The following is a 6,294-nucleotide window of genomic DNA, read 5'->3' on the forward strand; positions in this document are numbered from 1 at the left end:
ACAACCAGCACTGGTGTGGTGAGACTCTTTTCCATTTCATGGTCCTTGTTGGCCCAGGTGACACGTCTTCCACTGGCCGAGAGAGGTTGGAAGTGAAAACTGCCTTCCCTGCCTCCCTGCGGCTAGGGCTCTGGGGGTGAAGTCAGTTAGATGTACTGGGACATGGGTTGGAAAGCCGATCAACGCCACCAGAACCGTCTTCATTTGAAGATTGAATGTTCTGGGGAACTGGTCCCAGAGAAGGTTAGTGCAGGGCAGGGTGGTCAGGGAGTCATTCATGCTGAGGGGGAATGCACGATTTCTGCTGTCATGGTGCATTGGTCTGCTGGAGCTGCCACAGCAAGATAGTGCAGACCTGGGGGCTTAAGCAGCAGAGATTTATTTCCTTTCAGTGCTGGCAGCTGGAAGTCCAAGATCAGGGTGTCAGCAGGGTCTTACAAGCACTGATTTGGAGGTAACACATTTTCACAAATAGGCAAATCCTCAGGTACAAAATCCATATAGAATGAGGATCGACATTTTTTTGGAAATAATTATTAGTTTCATTTTTTCAAGAGAGAATTACAACCAAGCTTGAAAATAACATTCTTGTATAAATATGAAATGCAGGTTGCTGTGTGATGTGGTCTTTCCCCAATGCCACTCACCCTGGAGTGCTGAGGGCCTCGTGTGCTGTTCTGTGCCATTCTGCAGAGGCCTGTGGAGGTTGAAAGGCCCTCTCTAACACGTCTGCAGCCTCAAGGGGAGGGCTGAAGTTTCGGTCCAGAGGCAGTCTGGGGGGGGGCAGTGCTCCTCATCTTCAGAAACTAGGCCCCGCCCACCTCTGGCCCCAGGAAGATGTGAGATCAAATGTGGAACCAGCAACTCAAAATATTTGATGTTCTGTAATAATACCAGGAAAAACTGCCCCATATAAATACACCGTTACTTAAAACATGAATCCTGCAGCAACACAAAGTGTTTCTCATAACCTTATGCACTTGGTATTTATGATGAACTTTTATGGCTCTCAGAACAATTCGCAGCCAGGAGAGGAAAGTGAACAGGTTTTACAGTTGTTTATACCAAGTGATACCACTCATCACCCCTTGTTAATTTTCTCTTCAAGCAGGTTTTACCTGAAATGGATGAAACCTAGAGGATCATAATATCTTTTTCTTATTAAAATAAGGTCATCACACATTTTAAAAATCAAGTTTATTAAAGCTTTTTGGCTTTATGGAGGTCTTCATGTTTTTATTTGGTTTGTGTGTGTGTGTGTGTGTGTGTTGTGTTTTGTTTTGGTCATCTTTTTCCTCTCTGGGTGTCAAGAGTTTTAGGAAAACAAAGCACGGTGTAAAGCCAGTTCCACTTCAGCGAGTGTGAGGGGAGGCTGGAGGCTGGGAGGACAGGACAGAGCCTGGAGTAGAGGTCCAGGAGCTAAGGAAGGGCTCAGCAGCTGCTCTCAGATCCCAGTTCCCACCTGCCACGTGCTCTTGATCACATTATTCGACATCTCTGAGTCCCAGCTTCTTTGTCTGGAGCTCAGACAAGAATCTCTCCTACCCCCTTCAAGCAGCACTGTGAGTTTGAAAATGAACGTCTTTGAACACATGAAAGTCTAGAGCACCTCCATTAGCACAGCACTTCCCCAAACTAGGTGAACAGGGAAACAGCTACCAGCATGGCCTTGGGAGTCAGACAAAGCTAGAATTAGTAAGGCAGCAGGGTGGCTTTGGGCATGCCAGCTCCCCTCCTGTCACCACGTTTTTCCTGCATGAAATGGAAGTAATGATAGTTTCTATCTCTCTTAGATGAGATGTGTCCAGCTAACGTCCTGGAAACTTGATTCCAACTTGCCTAAATGCAAGGGATGATTTATCAGCCAGCAGGAAAGTCCTGAGGAGACCAGTTGCAGGGTCACTTTGATTCAGTCACTTAAAACTGTCATGAGGGGCTTGTCTTCTTTTCTATTCTCTGCTCTGCTGCCTGTGGTGTTGACTTGTCCTCAAACTGGTATCCCTTGATGTGGGGCCATGAGTGAATGGTCAAGAGAGAATTCTTGAGATGTTTTTGGCTCAAGAGGATGTTTTTATTCCAGCACAAGATCAGGAACCATGGGCAGAAGAACTGAACGTTGGCTGCATGAAGATGGTGGTTATAAGCTCAACTAAGAGGGGATGTAGGGAGAATCTGATTGTAGATGTCTCCTTCAAATTTCTACTCATAAAACTACCTTCACGAGGTTTCTCCAGTGCTTATCATTCAGTCTGATATTTACTACCAGTGAGATGTACAGACAGTCATGAGACCCTTTAAGAACATAGCAAGTAGCACGTACTTGATCCTTATGGGAACCATGCAGGCATTAGGTCAACCTTCTGGGCTAAAGGTGAACATTTTTCTGCCTCTATCTCTCATCATCCCTCATTCCAAGCATCACATCCTGTATTCTGCCATCCAGGAAGAGAGCCTGGGTAAACTTATTTGTTATCACACTGGCCCATGTTGGGCTACATCCTACCCAAAAGATAGAGGCCACAGGATAGGAATTTGCTTTGATTAGCTTGGACCTAAGGCCAGTGTTACTTCCACTTTTTAAAATCCAGGGGTGGAGCTGTTCCCCTGCTTTCCATGCACATTCCTGCACCCCAGCACCTGAGATGCAGGAGGAGGTGTGGAAATCTGGGGAAACCCTCAGTGAGGAAGGTGTCTGCTGTTATAAAAGCACCTACAGTATTCTCTATGCAGGTCCACCAGATTCAGCAAATAAAAATATAGTATGCACAGTTCCATTTGTATTTAAGATAAACCATAAATAGGGGGATCCCTGGGTGGCTCAGTGGTTTAGTGCCTGCCTTTGGCCCAGGGCGTGATCCTGGAGTCCCGGGGATCAAGTCCCACATCAGGCTCCCTGCATTGAGCCTGTTCCTCCCTCTGCCTGTGTCTCTGCCTCTCTCTCTGTGTCTCTCATGAATAAATAAATAAAATCTTAAAAAAAAAAAACATAAATAGGGGTACCTGGGTGGCTCAGTGGTTGAGCATCTGCCTTTGGCTCAGGTTGTGATCCTGGGGTCCTGGGATCGAGTCCAACATCAGACCCCCACAGGGAACCTGCTTCTCCCTCTGCCTGTGTCTCAGCCTCTCTCTGCATCTCTCATGAATAAATAAGCACAATCTTTAAAGAAAAAGGATAGCTATAAATAATTTTTTTGGATAAGTATCAGCACACTTTTAGTATACTAAAAAATAACATCGTTTACCTGGAATTCAAATTTAATTGGGTGTCCTGTGTTTTATTTGGGACTAAGTCTTTGCAAACTTTCTTGTGGGTGAGAATTGCTCATGGACCAGGTTAAAATGCACATTCTGCTTCGGTGAGTGGGAGCAAGGCCTGGGATTCTGCATTTCTCACAGGGCCTCCAGGGATGCAGTGTGGAACCCTGAGGCCCACACTTTGAGGACACTGCACTACCTCAGGGGGATGAGATGAAGAAGAAGCACAGGGGATTGGAACAAAGCACTCCAGCCCAGGAAGAAGACTCTAGAAGGTTGCTCATCATCATAACAATGAGCAACATAGAAGTGTGACTGTGTGTGTGTGTGTTTCTGTGACTCGGGCTCCTCAGTGATTGTACAAAACTGCAAACTCTGTCCACTCTGCACGCTGCAGCTGTTCTGACCACTCCGCGGTGGAGGAGGATCATCAGGGGAACTCAGGCGGAGGTGTGAGGGGCCCCAGAGTGGCAGCTGGTGTTGGGCTCCTGCACCCCAACATTTCTGCAAGCACAATGGTGTCACCTCGTCCTGCCCGCCTTCATTCTCTCATTCCAACCCCCGAGTGAGGCTTGTGTGTGCATCGTGTTCAGTCTCAGCAACACAAACTCAAGTGGCCAAAATGGGGATTTCCTGGAAGGAGTCTGGAGGGACTCAGTGGAAGGCAGAGCTGAACAACCACAGGTCAGGAAGGTTAGGCGGTCCTGGGAGCAACTGAGTTCAGTCAGCTCCTTCCATCCCCACCTCTCATCTCTCAGGGTAGGGTATTTTCTCCTTCTGCAGACCGGCTTCCTCCACATGGTGGGAAGCAAGGCTGCCAGATCCATCTGAGAGAAGACTCCCAAGTTAGGGCATGGATTGGCCACTGTCTGTTTCCTTCTCTGCAAGCATGCCCTGTTCTCTCTCTTTCTCCCCTCCCGCACCACCTGATTCAGTACAGTGCCTTTTAATTCCATCTAGATGCTGAGGCATCCCTGAGGAGGAGCACTGGCTGACATCTGAGGGCCCCATGCTGGTTAGGGTTGTGGAACCTTCCATAAGAAAGAAACACATGGTTTGGTCTGTAATATATATGGTGACTAGGGATGCTTATGAACTTTGGAAAGTTATCGCTCACAGTTCTGGAGGCTGTGAGGTCCAAGATCTAGGCACCAGCATGGTCACCTTGGTCCCTTCCTGGTTCATAGTTGGCTTCTCACTGCATTGTCATGTGGTGGAAAGGGTTAGAGATCTCTCTGGAGTCTCTTCTAAGGGCGATAATCTTGTTCATGAGGGCTCCATCCTTGTGATCTAATTCTATCCCAAAGGCACCATCTGTTAACAATATCCTAATATTGATATCCTGATATCATTTTGGGGGGTTACACCTCGACATGAATTCTGGGGAACATAAATATCCAGGCTACAGCTGGGTACATTATGATGGCACTTCCTATTAGGCACTTCTTTTTTCTTTACTTGAAAAAAAAGTTTTTTTTAAAGATTCTATTTATTGGGCAGCCCGGGTGGCTCAAGCGGTTTAGTGCCGCCTTTGGCCCAGGGCCTGATCCTGGAGACCCGGGATCGAGTCCCACGTCAGGCTCCTTGCATGGAGCCTGCTTCTCCCTCTGCCTGTGTCTCTGCTTCTCTCTCTCTCCTCTCTGTGTATTCTCAGAAATAAACAAATAAAATCTTTAAAAAAAAAGATTCTATTTATTTATTTTAGAGAGAGAGAGAGAGAGAGAATGAGCGGGGGGAGGGGCAAAGGGAAAGGGAGAAGCAGACTCCCCACTCAGCAGGGAGTCCAACATGGGACTCAATCCCAGGACCCTGAGATCATGATGTGAGCCAAAGGCAGATGCCCAACCCACTTAGCCACCCAGGTGCCCCTACTCAGAAAATTTTTAAGTGTGATACAAAATACATAGCATAAAATTTACCATTTCAACCATTCTTTGGTTCCCATTGTTGTGCAACTATCGCTATTCATTTCCAGAACTCTTTTCATCTTGCAAAGCTCAATCTCCATACTCGTGAAACTAACTCCATCTTCCCCCTTGCTTCTAGCCCCTGGAAATCACCATTCTATTTTTAAATTTAATTTATTTATTTGAGAGGCAGAGTACAGAGAGAGAACAAGCAGGGGGAGAGGCAGAGACAGAGGGAGAAGTAGACTCCCCGCTGAGTAGAGAGCCCAATGCAGAACTTGAGCCAAGGACCCTGGGATCGCTACCAGAACCGAAGGCAGACGCTCAGCCATGTGAGCCACCCACGTGCCCCATCATGCTTATTTTCTGTCTCTGTGAACTTGACTACTCTAGGTACTTCATAGAAGTGGAATTATTATTTTTTTAAAATTTTTTTTGTATTTATTTATGATAGTCACACAGAGAGAGAGAGGCAGAGGCACAGGCAGAGGGAGAAGCAGGCTCCATGCACCGGGAGCCCGACGTGGGATTCGATCCCCGGTGTCGAGGATTGCGCCTTGGGCCAAAGGCAGGCGCTAAACCGCTGCGCCACCCAGGGATCCCCTAGAAGTGGAATTATACAGCATTTGTCTTATTTCACTTGGCATAACATCCTCAAGGCTCATCCATATTGTAGTGTGTGTCACAATTTCCTTCCTCTCTAAGGCTGAATAATATTTCACTGAATGTATAAACCACATTTGTTTTATTTGTCAGCCACTTGTTTTCATGTTTTGTGACTAATGCTGCTATAAACACGGGTGTACAAATGAGATATTGGCTTCTTGATGATAGAACAATCTTGGGTGGGTATTGGGCACTGGGTGAAATGGCTGCTGAGGGACCTGGTTTTCTTGGGGCTCTACCATGCCCTAGGACCTAGTTATATTCTGTATCCAGTCAGCAGGAGGGAAGAGAGCACAGAGCGGTGCCTCAGAAATGGTCTGTGTTCCTCTGCCCCCATCCTAGTGATAAGAACCAATCACGAGGCCACACTCAGATACCAAGACTGGGACCTGCAGTCCCTGGACAGGAAGAAGCATTCCAGGGGTAATTCTATACTTTGAAAGGGAAGGACAGGTTTCTGTGATTA

The sequence above is a fragment of the Canis lupus genome, chromosome 1 (assembly GCF_048164855.1).
Source record: "Canis lupus baileyi chromosome 1, mCanLup2.hap1, whole genome shotgun sequence".
NCBI classification, from domain to species: domain Eukaryota; kingdom Metazoa; phylum Chordata; class Mammalia; order Carnivora; family Canidae; genus Canis; species Canis lupus.